We start from the raw sequence: 14,993 nt of genomic DNA on the forward strand, positions 1-14,993 counted from the left end.
TTGTCCGCAGTTCAGTAGCACTCATTGTTAGCTCCAGTTCTTTGTATCCTACATAAATTCCACCTAAATTTAAATATTTACTAAACTTGTAATTAAGAGTATTAATTGTTGATCATTTATAAACTCCTAAAAGTCCTAAATTGGATTTTATAAAGTCCTAAATCTCTCTTTTTAACATCTAGAAATCCGTTCCCTAGTTATGAGGATTTTCTACTTACAAGCAAATGCATTAAATATAGGACAAGAGATCAAGATAGTGTTTAATGTAGCGATTGTATATTTATATTTATTCACATTCTTTCGATTCCATTCACCACTGATTTTCATGCACGTAAAGTCCGTCATATGTTCTGTTGCAATATTCGCCGCACACGCACACACACTCCAACGAACGTCTGCTGTGTTGGCTTCTCCCCCCTCCACTGCACCTGTAACAGCAACACATCAAACAGCCATTAGTTAACAGCTCCAACAACATTGAATTATTATTACAGCCAAATGTCCATATAACGAACACTACTTTAAAGAAATGTTAATTTGAAAGAAAAAAATCCGTAATCTCAGTTCTTGACTCTTTTAAGACAAACTGTTACATAACTTCTTTTGTGCGAGATCGTGCGTATTTGCTTGTTTTCCGCACAGAACCAATACGCGGTAAGTGTGAAATACCACATTCAGTATTCCCAACGTAACACACATAACAATTTCCCTCTTCTTACCGCTTAAGCGCCACATTCATTTTACTGCTTTAGGCTTTTAACATATTATTTTTAGAGACGTTTAACATAGTAATAATTATAAATTGGAAACTTACCACTGCAATTTCACTTAAATTGCACTGTTAATTATTGTTTTTAAATATTTGCAAAAATTAAGTAAAGTCTACTACTCCATGAAACTTATTGCATTCCTGATACAAGTAACATTAAGGAAGCAGTGAAAAAATCAACAAGATTCCAGATGCGGATGTTATTACTGCAATATGTTATATAAATAATATTGTTAAAATATTAAAATGAAAAATAAATCATTACATAACCTTACCGTTTGTTTTAAGTTCGCATTTATAGACTGGGGAAAAAAAAAGACAGACGTATATCACGGCCTGCTGGAGTATAGTAAACACAGAAAGGTATTTTGGTTTTCCGAAGTTGCCGTCATTAAACAGAATCCAAGATGGAGATTTCATTGCAACTAATTAGATATTCGTCTTTCAGGTATGTAATAAACGATCTTCGCACAAAATAATGTACGATGCACGAGCGGTATATTTGTTTTCATGTTCTCGGAAATTAAAAAAGCTCAACTACGTTTCGCTTTTTCAATCTTTTCCTCGACCATGAAAACGTCAACATACCACTCTTGTAACGTATATTACTATTATGCAACGCGTCCCTGAATGCAACTTTTTAACATTTCTAATAAGTGTTAAAACAAATGATGATTGATTTAATGAAAATAAACTAGCACTTAGTGTTGTTAAGATCCCTACCTAAATCATGTAATAAAGAAAACAACATACAAAACTATACCAAATTCTAGGACTTTTTATAAACTCCAGTTTAACATGGGAAAAACATATCGAATATATATGCACAAAATTATCAAGAGTTATATATTTATTAAAGAAATTAGTGACTTGCGTTTCTCAAAATTATTTAAGATGTGCCTACTTTTCGTTCTTTCAATCGATAATTAGGTATGCCTTAATTTTCTGGGGAAATGGTAGCAAAATTGGGAGTGTCTTGATTGTGCAAAAGAAAGCCATTAGAATTCTATGTCAAACAAACTATCTTGAACATTGTCGACCTCTTTTCAAAGAATGACAGATATTAACTGACCTTGGTTTTCCGAAGTTGCCGTCATTAAACAGAAACCAGTATGGAGATTTCATTGCAACTAATTAGAAATTCGTCTTTCAGGTATGTAATAAACGATCTTCGCACAAAATAGTGTACGATACACGAGTGGTATGTTTGTTTTCATGTTCTCGGAAATTAAAAAAGCTCAACTACGTTTCGCTTTTTCAATCTTTTCCTCGACCATGAAAACGTCAACATACCGCTTTTGTAACGTATATTACTATTGTACAGGCACATCATTTTATTTTTACTTCAATTTTTTAATGTACTTCTCTCCCACCCCCCCTACTACCGTCCTCCACACAGAACCAAGAACAATAGATACTGTATATAAGTCAAAATTAGTATACCCGCCTAATACGCGGTCCCGGTTAATATGCGTTTTACACCCGGTCCCTTGAACAGCGTCTTATCGGGGTTTTACTGTAATTGAACTTAGATCATTCAGAAGTTCTCGTGTAGTGCTATATGCTCGCTAAGTTTGGTTAATTTCAGATTGTTCATAAAGAAGTAATTAGAGGGATCTGATGGATATCCTTGGATGACTGACGTGGTTGCTCCCTCTTCAGAAGCTAGCCTAACGATTCGGATAACAGAATCTGGTAGCTGAACTAAATGTTCTCAGTATGTGGTGATGAGTGGTTAGGATCGTCCCGACCCACGTACAGTATGTATGTGGCTTGTAAGGCTGTGTAACTCGATCCTTCAGAACCAAGAGAAAACAAGACGCATATATTGAAGAGGGTTCATCTATTTCACGTTCATCAGTTAACAAGTCCGCTTGTAAGGCCAGTCCATTACGATTTGAAATACTCTAAGGATGAAACGTTTGAAAGCTGCCGCAGGAAGAAGAGAAGAAGAAGAAGAAGAAGAAGAAGAGATGACAAGAGGAGGAAGTCACGATAAAAGCGAATAATAAGGATGAATAGATCATCATCATCATCATCATCATCATCATCATCATCATCATCAGGCTTCGTGACTTCGGACCCAATAGAGCAGTTCAGTGGGAAATCCGCATAACGATGTACTGAGTATAGTGGTAAAGCATATAGGGGGTGGGATACTATAGAATGAATGCCAACAAAATACGCAAAGAAAAACGCTTCTGACGAATAATTTGGTTTTCATACAAATCCATTGTCAAACTTACTTACTTACTTACAAATGGCTTTCAAGGAACCCGGAGGTTCATTGCCGCCCTCACATAAGCCCGCCATCGGTCACTCTCCTGTGCAAGATTAATGCAGTCTCTATCATCATATCCCACCTCCCTCAAATCCATTTTAATATTATCCTCCCATCTACGTCTCGGCCTCCCTAAAGGTATTTTTCCCTCCGGTCTCCTAACACTCTATATGCATTTCTGGATTCGCCCATACGTGCTACATGCCCTGCCCTGTCAAACTGTGTCTGAAACTATTACAGGGTTAGAAAAGTCAGAGCAAGAGATGCCGGAAGTCCTCAAAATTAACTGAGGAAATGACACAGAGAATTAATGAGACATCAAGTACACCGGTTACTGAACGTGTAAAACAGAAGTGGAAATCAATTTTATGTAAAAATAACGGATATGGAACATTGTGTAATATAAACAGCAAATTAGTGGACATAGAGTCACCCGAGAATAAAGAAATGTCTCTTAGAGACTGCAATGATTTTTTTTTTATTTTATTGGGTTATTTTACGACGCTGTATCAACATCTCAGGTTATTTAGCGTCTGAATGAAATGAAGGTGATAATGCCGGTGAAATGAGTCCGGGGTACAGCACTGAAAGTTACGCAGCATTTGCTCATATTGGGTTGAGGGAAAACCCCGGAAAAAACCTCAACCAGGTAACTTGCCCCGACCGGGATTCGAACCCGGGCCACCTGGTTTCGCGGTCAGACGCGCTGACCGTTACTCCACAGGTGTGGACGACTGCAATGATGTTAGATTTCTTCGTTTTGCTCCTATCACGTCATGCGACGTAGAACGTAACTTTTCACAGTACCTACATAAAAAGATTTACGTTTGAGACACAGAAAATGTATCTTGTAGTACATTGCAATTCGGTACTGTCACTGCAATTCCTAAAGACGATCAATAGGATAAATGAAGAAATTAAAATTGCTACATGTTTATTTCCACCATTAACACTGTGTATAATTAAACACAAATGCTTATAAAATACAGGAGAATAAATGCTTTTCTCATTCTTTTGACATTGTCATTGTGTAATCTATATTTACTTTCAGAATGTACATGTGTGTGTGTGTTTTCCCCCATACTACCGTACTCTACTCTAAACAGCAACGTTGTTACCTCAACACATCTCTACCTTTCACTACCTGCAGCGAGTCAACAACCTATAGTACATGCACAGTAAACTTATTTTATCGGGTCCAAAGTCTCGAAGCCTGATCATCATCATCATCATCATCATCATCAGCCACATGGTTTAAGCCTTGTTTGGCTCGTTCCGGTCTCATGAAGTATATAAATTTTAAAATTGTTGAAGCCATCTTTTCCTGGGTCTACCTATGTTTCGTTTACCAGTTGGTCTGTAGTCGAATATTAAATTAGGAATACGGTCTTGAGTCATTCTTTCAACGTGTTGCTTCCATTTAGTCCTATATTCTGTGAGTTTTTCAATTAAATTGAATATATTCAGTTCTAGTCTGATGTCTTCATTGCGTTTCTTGTCTAAAAGAGTATAACCTGCTATACATATTGTAAATGTCTTTAACATACAGTACAGTAATTACGTAATGGAGTAATACTGTATTACCTTTCATGAATCATGTATTTCAATAAAGAAAAATCCTAATAGATGTATAGGCCTATATATCAAAATTAGTATACCCCTCTAACACACTGTCCCGGTTAATATGCGTTTTACACCCGGTCCCTTGAACAGCGTCTTATCGGGGTTTTACTGTAGTTAGTCGTGTAACAGTTCACATAAGTTGCACTTCAATCATGAGGACTTTGTTGTATTTCAAGAACTTTTCAGCTTTCTTTCATTATAACGTTTCTATCTGCTGGAATTGCAATGTCTATAATTAAATATTTCCCGCTCCTGTTTCTCATTTCTGTGGCAGGCCTACCGGATGGCACGACTCTGTATTTATAGTTTGATTCCATATTACTGTTGCGTGTCTATCTTCACTTGTTAATACTGGGGCTGACATAACGTTCACATCAGTTATCTGCTTCAGCTTTTATTCCTACGGCTTTCCAAACGGTTCTGCGAACATAGCCTACTCCAAACTATAAACATGAATTACTGTCCAACAAGAAAACGAATCAAGACCTATAGTTGTTGTTTAGTCAACTGTCCGAAGACAGGTTTGAACCTCATAAGTGACCCCAATAAGACATCTCACATGAGGCAACTAAGCCAGGAGATAATGGGGTAGAGTAACCAGTTCCCTTCCCCTCCATTGCATACACCGCTGACTAGCTACATATTAAACTAATTAGACTTCAGATGCATACAAATAATAATTGTTCTTCCTCTGACACATATCGTCATGTGCGATGTACTGCCTGATAATAGATGTACATACCAGCCAGAATTTCTACATATGTTGTATTGTCCGATTGTGCAATTAAAAATTCTTCGAACGAAATTTTGTCACTAAAATATTCGTTTCCATTTTCATCTAGGATTCATACGATGTAATCCGCGTGTGGGATCTCGAGACAATCTGTATAATATCATTATTATTATTATTTATTATTATTATTATTATTATTATTATTATTATTATTATTATTATTATTATTGCAAATACTACATTACGCTTACTATTTTGACTCCATTTGTATGCAATTTTTGTGTAATTACTGGTGTTTCATTATTATCATGATGATGATGATGATTATTATTATTATTATTATTATTATTATTGCAAATACTACACTACGCTTACTGTTTTGACTCCATTTTTATGTAATTTTTGTGTAATTATTGGTGTTTCATTATTATCATCATTATTATTATCATGATGATGATTATTATTATTATTAATATTATTATTATTATTGCAAATACTACACTACGCTTACTGTTTTGACTCCATTTGTATGCATTTTTGTGTAATTATTGGTGTTTCATTATCATCATTATTATCATGACTATTATTATTATTATTATTATTATTATTATTTATTATTATTATTGCAAATACTACACTACGCTTACTGTTTTGACTCCATTTGTATGTAATTTTTGTGTAATTATTGGTGTTTCATTATTATCATCATTATTATTATCATCATGATGATGGATATTATTATTAATATTATTATTATTATTATTATTATTATTATTATTGCAAATACTACACTACGCTTACTGTTTTGACTCCATTTGTATGCATTTTTCGTGTAATTATTGGTGTTTCATTATCATCATTATTATCATGATTATTATTATTATTATTATTATTATTATTATTATTATTATTATTATTATTATTGCAAATACTACACTACGCTTACTGTTTCGACTCCATTTGTATGCATTTTTTTGTGTAAATATTGGTGTTTCATTATCAACATTATTATTATTATCATGATGATGATTATTATTATTATTATTATTATTATTATTATTATTATTATTATTATTATTATTAGATCTTGGAGTTAAATGACTACAGTAGCAAAGGGAGATTCTACGTCAGTGGGTTAGTTCTCTTCTCCAGAATTCAGAGTTAGGAGTTAACATTGGAATTTGCGAAATCCCAACACTGAATACACAACTGGCCTATTGTACACAGCGCACAGGTACAATGCGTTCAGGAATCTGGTGAAGAATGCGAGGATTGTACTGTACACAGACCACCCACGGGGAATAACAATAGTCGACTGCATGATATTCTAACACACTAGTCTGTCAGCGTATGACGTCATAAGACCACTTCCAATTATTTACTGTGGTTCAAGTGGTAGCGCGACCATTTCATATCCAGCACAACCACGTTTAATTTCTGTCAGGGAATGAAGACTCATTTCTCTTCTAGAATATCTGATTGTGTTTGTTTTAACTAGAGACCAGCAGAATATGAAGAAAATTTTGCAAAATATGACATTTATTTTGACTATTACACTTTTACTACGTCACACTACTTTCGACCAATAAAACGGTACGAAAGGACGTCTTTCAACCAATCATGGCTGCTTATCGCGCAATTTTATCGCGTCCCTAGCATTTGTTTAATTTTATCGCGTCCCTAGCATTTGTTTATTTTTATCACTACCCTAGCATTTGTTTCTTTGTTTGCCAATATTTCAAACTGCACTGGTCTGGACGTCAAAAAACAGAAAATTACAAACCACTCCAGTCGATGCACAGCAGTTTCAAATATGACTCGCATTGGCATTCAAGAACAAGAATTAATAAAGATCACTGGTCATATATGAAGAGCACCATTCGGAAATTCTGAATAAGTTGAGGGATACACCATGTACATCAACGAGTTCATTTCTTTTACGCACACGTCCAATATAACATCAACTGAACCACCAACCACTAAAACATTCAAATTTGAAAATTGTACTTTCAATTATTGTTTCTTTTAAAATTATTCATGTTTATTTTTTATTTCATCATCGTTAATTAAAACGTTTCTTGTTTATTTCATCATCCCTAATTAAAACTTTTCTAACACTTGTTTATATTATTTAGGTTATGTTTGTTATAGCTTCTGCTATATGATATTATGGATAGTCACGTATCAGAGATTGTTTAATAGTAAGATTTATTGAAAATCATCTATCTAATGACTTTGATTACTGGGATCCGGATGATTGAAGTGAAATGCAAATGTTTTAATAAAAATGAAACTGAATCAACAAAGCCTTCTTGACTAGTAACAGTCCACAGAGTTCAATGATGATTCCATAGTTGGCACAACTGATACCGGTAACAATAAAACATAATCATAAAACACTACTGCCATCTAACGTAATGTTGAGACGGTACAATAATAAATTTGAAGACAGTTGTATTTTCGTAAGCCAATTAATATTTTATTGTATTGGAGTACTTCGTTACTTCTAATCTTTATATACTTTCTTCTAATCGTGTAATAGTCAATTAAATCCCACTCGAGTTTTGATTTTCTCTAGATAAATCAAAAGCTCTAGTGAGATTACTGTTGAAAAAAAAAAATGAAAATATGACAATAAATGTTTCAGTGCCAAAATATCTTCTTTTTGAGCAAGTTTACATCACTATTTATAAAACAAGTCTTTTGAGATTATGAGTGCTGTTCATAGACATTTCGCTAGCCCGCGCTACTTGCGTGCTAAACTAGTCCCGGCTATCGAGTGATTACTTGTACGGGATTCTTATCATATCATATCATATCATATCATATCATATCATATCATATCATATCATATCATATCATATCATATCGCTAACACTGGTTTGTGAATACGAAAAGCGTTAGTTCGCTGATCATCCACCGGAAGCCTGCGCTAAGAATGTCTATGAATACGACCCTAACAGATTTGTCTAGGCTATATTTAATATGATACTATACTTACTTACTTACTGGCTTTTAAGGAACCGGGAGGTTCATTGCCGCCCTCACGTAAGCCCGCCATTGGTCCCTATCCTGAGCAAGATTAATCCATTCTCTATCATCATATCCCATCTCCCTCAAATACATTTTAATATTATCTTCCCATCAACGTCTCGGCCTCCCTAAAGGTCTTTTTCCCTCCGGCCTCCCAACTAACACTCGATATGCATTTTTGGATTCGCCCATACGTGCTACATGCCCTGCTCATCTCAAAAGTCTGGATTTAATGTTCCTAATTATGTCAGGTGAAGAATACAATGCGTGCAGTTCTGTGTTGTGTAACTTTCTCCATTCTCCTGTAACTTCATCCCTCTTAGCCCAAAATATCTTCCTATGCACCTTATTCTCAAACACCCTTAACCTATGTTTCTCTCTCAAAGTGAGAGTCCAAGTTTCACAACCATAAAGAACAACCGGTAATATAACTGCTTTATAAATTCTAACTTTCAGATTTTTTGACATCAGACTGGATGATAAAAGCTTCTCAACCGAATAATAACAGGCATTTCCCATATTTATTCTGTGTTTAATTTCCTCCCGAGTATCATTTATATTTATTACTGTTGCTCCAAGATATTTGAACTTCTCCACCTCTTCGAAAGATAAATTTCCAATTTTTATATTTCCATTTCGTACAATAATCTCGTCACGAGACATTATTATTATTATTATTATTGTTATTATTATTATTATTATTATTATTATTATTATTATTATAGTTCACTTGTGTCAAACTCGAACCCACGAGTCACGTGAATTCTCGGTCCAGCTGATCGCTGTTGAATTCGGCGGGAAGTAATATTGATTTAGAGGGTGGAGGCCACTAGACTGCTACCGTATACTTTGGCAAGCTCAGTCAGCGCGAGGTCCAACTTAAGCAAGGTTGCTGTGTGACGTCACACGAAGAGATTTATGTCCTAAGAGTGCAATGCATGTATCGCGTTAGACCAAATTTGTAAACTGAGCACGAGAAACTTGGAAGTTGAGCGGAACTCTGCTTATCTGCTGTCTTGCGGTGAATTACTAAATATCTATAAAATACCGCATTAATAAATTGAATGGAAATATTTTTTTATACAAGCATTACTAAAAGGTGATATTTTAGTCTATATTATCGTGTTGAAAATAGATTGTTATGGGGAAGTGTGTTGATAGTAACTACAGTAATTTTAATGCTAGTATTAAAGTAACAGTACATTATGCAACGAGCCTATAATGGTAGTAATTAAGACGCGAGTATGTTTATGAAACGAGCGCAAGCGAGTTTCATAATTTTCATACGAGCGTCTTAATTACCATTATAGGCAAGTTTCATACGTCTTTTTATGCTCGACCATATTTCTAACTTGAAATTATTCATAAGTATTCATGTTATTGTTATGTGAGTGAGGAGCGGAACTTACCTCGTGCAATAGCCTACATCGTAAATTGTGAGATGTGCGCAGACGCGAAAGTATTGATTTTTTCCGAGAAACAAATATCGACGACCTTGATATAATCTAGAGAGTAAAAGAAACATTAATCTTGATATAACCTTGAAATTGAATTATACATTGAAAAACGAGATGACAAAGTGAATTTATTTGAATATTATTTACAATTAACGCTAATTATTATAGTAACAGAACTGACTTTATTTCAAATGTAGGTTATTTATTGTGCAATTGGTGAAATCGATACTTGCACTTTCATATGGTGCTTTCTGATTGGCGGAACACCTGAACTTTAATGAATAGGTGTACTTTAATGAGGTTCATTAAAGGGCTGCTACCAGGTGTATAATTACTACATTTCGGCATGGTCGAGCATAAATAACTTTCAAACCCTGCGGTACCGAGTAGCCAGACCTTCAGTCTGTGACACAGGCGGCCCGGGATCGAGTACCAGTTAGACCTACGATTTTTCGTCGAAAAATCTATAGTGAAACTTTTTACGAACAAGATCGCAGTTTGGGTTATTCCCGGTGTTCTCTCTTTTCCCCATATTAGTCATGTAATCATTCCGTAGCTTTCCCTGAACGCTGGCTGGCGATGCACGGGGGGGAGGGGGGTTGGCCTAGGGTCGAGAGGGATTCCCTGCTCGAAACCTGGGTACGCAGCGAACCTTACAGAGTATTCCGAATCTCACCGGACCGGTGGACAACAATGACGTCACGCTGCAACGAAATAGGAACAAAACTGCTGGAAGGATCGATGGCTGTCATGGCGACTATATAAATTGTCTGTGCTACGCAAGCAAAATTTTGCGAAATTTCCGTACTGCCATCTCGTTCAAAGAAAAGAGAGCATAAACAATTTATTTCTTGAACCGGTAGTAATAACTGGTCCGTTGACATGTTCGCTCATAAGCCATTAACATATTGTTTTTGTGCGAGATCGTGCGTATTTGCTTGTTTTCCGCACAGAACCAATACGCGGTAAGTGTGAAATACCACATTCAGTATTCCCAACGTAACACACATAACAATTTCCCTCTTCTTACCGCTTAAGCGCGACATTCATTTTACTGCTTTAGGCTTTTAACATATTATTTTTAGAGACGTTTAACATAGTAATAATTATAAATTGGAAACTTACCACTGCAATTTCACCTAAATTGCAATGTTAATTATTGTTTTTAAATATTTGCAAAAATTAAGTAAAGTCTACTACTCCACGAAACTTATTGCATTCCTGATACAAGTAACATTAAGGAAGCCGTGAAAAATTCAACAAGATTCCAGATGCCGATGTTATTACTGCAATATGTTATATAAATAATATTGTTAAAACATTAAAATGAAAAATAAATCATTACATAACCTTACCGTTTATTTTAAGTTCGCATTTATAGACTGGGGGGGGGGGGTGGGAAAGAAAAAGACAGACGTATATCACGGCCTGCTGGAGTATAGTAAACACAGAAAACCTTTTATAGGAACAATGTTGAAGAATGATATTTTGGTTTTCCGAAGTTGGCGTCATTAAACAGAAACCAATATGGAAATTTCATTGCAACTAATTAGAAATTCGTCTTTCAGGTATGTAATAAACGATCTTCGCACAAAATAATGTACGATACACGAGCGGTATGTTTGTTTTCATGTTCTCGGAAATTAAAAAAGCTCAACTACGTTTCGCTTTTTCAATCTTTTCCTCGACCATGAAAACGTCAACATACCGCTCTTGTAACGTATATTACTATTACGTTGTGCTCATTACAAACAATAGGTACAGCAGAACTAAAGCAGAACACACCGCCATGACACAACAGTGCACGATGTCATTCGTCTGCTAATTCCCGCCCTATACAAGAACCAATCAGTTTCACTCATGGCGGTTGATAGAGACTGCCACCACTTCTGCAAGCTGAAGGCACCGATGCGACACCGTGGAGCATCAGTGACTCCATCGTTTAAATACGGAACACCGAGATGCCATCAGGTTGCTCAGCGCTGAGATTCGGAATACGCTCTTAGACAGCCGGTTGGGTTTGGAAATGCGTCTAACTTGAGAGTTAGCGCAACAGATCTTGAAAGACCGCAATGCTGGGTCGTAGTGCCTTCTTCCCGAAATTCCATTCCGTTCAAACTATTTTGAACTGTACAGAGAGTTGACAAATGATACAAGGTCTATGTTTAACAAACGGTTGTATTGAATGTCTTATATCTTGATTATCTGTAACTTAGGGACATTTTAATCATTGCATAATTTTCCCAGAGTAGCCTATTGAAGATTTTGAAACTTTGGAACTTTCTTTCATTTATTATTATAGATTTATTAATTTTTCTTACAGAATAATGTCTGTAATATTGACAATTAATACTTGAGGAGAAAAATTCGCTCCTGCGCCGAGGATCGAACCCGGGTCCTTGGTTCTACGTACCAAGCGCTCTGACCACTGAGCTACGCCGAATTCAATCCACAGCACCGGACCGAATTCTCCTCCTTCACTGTTTCCCTTTATGGTCTTACTCCAAGTTAGGCATATATGTGACAGATATGTTCAATGTTAACTGCCATTATACTAGGAGCGCACTCAGCTGAGTGACTTGTTTATAAATTCTAACTTTGAGATTTTTAGAGCAAACTGGATGATATTTTTAAGGGGAGAGGATGGTATTTTTTTAACTTTTTTCCTATTTGGTGTAAAATATTAATTTTTTGTATGTAGAGAGCTCATAACTGTGGCAACTCAACGAAATAAAAATATTTTGAAAAAAAAAAATTTGGGGCCCAAATTTGAAAAAAAATATACCCAATGCAGGATTGTACTAAAACCAATATATCTAAACCGTTTTTAAAGATAGATTCAAACAGTTTTTTGCAATGTATTTGCAAAAGCATACTCTACAAACTGTCTGTAACAGAATTTTGATATTAGTCCCTACGTTTGTAAAATAAACAATTAAAATTTAATGAGAATTTTCTGATTTCCTTTCTTGCACACAAACGGACGTATTTTTAAAATGAAATCAACTAGCAAAATTCTGTTACAGAGAAAAGTTTCCTAATAGTCTAAAGAATGTGTATTCTAAATTTCATGCGTGTATCTTTAATAGTTCAGAAATTATATCCATTTTTGTCTGGCAATGTAGCAAAAAAATGAAGTTAACGGAAACCAATAAAAGCAGGCGTGTGGTTTAAAAATCCATAGTGCAGGAAGTTTAAAAATGACGTCTCAACATCCGATAAGGGCACAAATACCCACAAAATGTTATACAATGTATTCCACACATATCAAAGAGTATTTTAAAGAATTTTTTTTTTTTTTTTTTTTGAAAATTTAATTTACCGGAAACAACAATAAAAGTGGGCGAATGATTTAAAAATCCATAACGCAGGAAGTTTAAAAATGGCGACTCAACATCCGACATGGGCACAAATACTAACAAAATGTTATGCCACAGTATAAGAAGAATCAGTAGGGACAACTCTTGTCGGCACCTTTGATGTTGTTGGTACTAAATTCAAGCTCAGTAAGGTCTAGTTCTCAATGAATCCAACTATGTCGGTAGTATCAAACCACTATCAAAATATTAGTAAAATATTTATTTATTTATTTCATTGGTCAGTAATACGAATAATCTTGTATGTATATTATCTATCATTAATATTATGTCGCTAGGAAGTCAAAATATTTATGTCCATTGTTGACGTTTATGTTCGCACTACACCGCAACGGACGCCATGATGTATTATGTTGTACTTGGATCAGTTTTACCAACATAAGCCTCAAACAGTGACTTGAACGTTAGCGTCAATTAGTGAATATTTCCATGATGATTGCATACGGAAGTAATTATTATTATGGTTATATTGACATTCCTTTGCCTCATGTCTTTAAATTTATTAAAAGATGAGTAATGAATGTTTTCAGTTAATATTAAATTATGCCAGCCCGGGTACATGGAGATCCATCTGGTGGAGATTCCAGATAATACACCCGGTTTCGTGACATGCGTACTCAGAATTTGTTCCCACGAAATGGGTTAGGTGTCTTTACTGTATGTTCTCTATACTGTGGTTATGCTATGCATTCCAGACATATCACAGAGTATTTTAAAGAATTTTTTTTTTCTTTGAAAATTTACTAATTTTTAACCAAAAAATACCATCCTCTCCCCTTAATGTAATCTTTAGAAAATGCTGAATTTTAAGGCCATAAACAAAAAAATGTGGTTTTTGGTCGTTTACATTACGCTTTTCCTTAATCATAGTTTTGAAACCACGAATCACGGAGGACGACACCAAAGATTGATCGTGAAGCGGAAATATAGTCTAGTAGAGATATGATATCTGCTATGGCAGTAGCAATACCACAGAATCTCAGCATACATTTCTCCCTGCATAGCAATGCCGAGAAATGAAGCTTGAAAGACCCCGTGAAATTGGTGCATTGTTGTGAAATTGATCGGACGAGACGTGGCGTCCACAAAGCCTTACGCAGCTCCTTGGGACTTGCACCCCTTAGAGTAGTCTATTATCCTGCAATTTCACAGGCGTGAAGGCAAACAGAGAGAGGGCCTGTGGGCGGGCTTTTGTCAGGCTTTTGTGCGCCCCACAAAACATATTTTGTTAGCAGATCGTTGCTCTTTTACCGCCCCCTTCCCCGTGCGAGTTGCTTTTTGCATTATACCCAGTGGACCGCAGCTGAATGGCCCCATTGTGCCGGGATTACACCCCGCCCGGGGCTGCGATCATGCCTTCCAATTACAAGTGTGAGTTTTAGGCGTATAGGGGCATGGAGATATTGTCCCCTAAGCGGGGGGTACATGAGCTCTCTTTTTTTTGTTCAGAATGCAACCGCACAGATAACATCCATACGTGGAATAAGACCATAAGTTGTGTCCAGTGATAAATGCTCTGTTGAACCAGGGGATGCACAGTTTCCTAGTGTAATAATGAGATTAGTTTACATTTTGTATCTATTCTTCATTGTTTACTGTATTTCAATTTACCACTTACTTACTTACTTACTGGCCTTTAAGGAACCCGGAGGTTCATTGCTTCCTCACATAAGCCCGCCATTGGTCCCTATCCTGAGCAAGATTAATCCAGTCTCTATCA

At 35.7% G+C, this 14,993-nt stretch overlaps 1 protein-coding gene across 1 annotated transcript in view; it reads right to left on the reverse strand.

The window, feature by feature from the left end:
• Positions 1-234: 234 nt before the first annotated feature.
• Positions 235-14,993, reverse strand: part of LOC138711451 (fork head domain-containing protein crocodile-like) — a 259,199-nt gene continuing 244,440 nt past the window's right edge. Inside the window, exon 3 of the mRNA XM_069842720.1 lies at positions 235-428. The gene's annotated coding sequence lies outside the window, so the exon portion shown is untranslated. The remainder of the gene's footprint in view (positions 429-14,993) is intronic.

The sequence above is a fragment of the Periplaneta americana genome, chromosome 1 (assembly GCF_040183065.1).
Source record: "Periplaneta americana isolate PAMFEO1 chromosome 1, P.americana_PAMFEO1_priV1, whole genome shotgun sequence".
NCBI lineage: Eukaryota > Metazoa > Arthropoda > Insecta > Blattodea > Blattidae > Periplaneta > Periplaneta americana.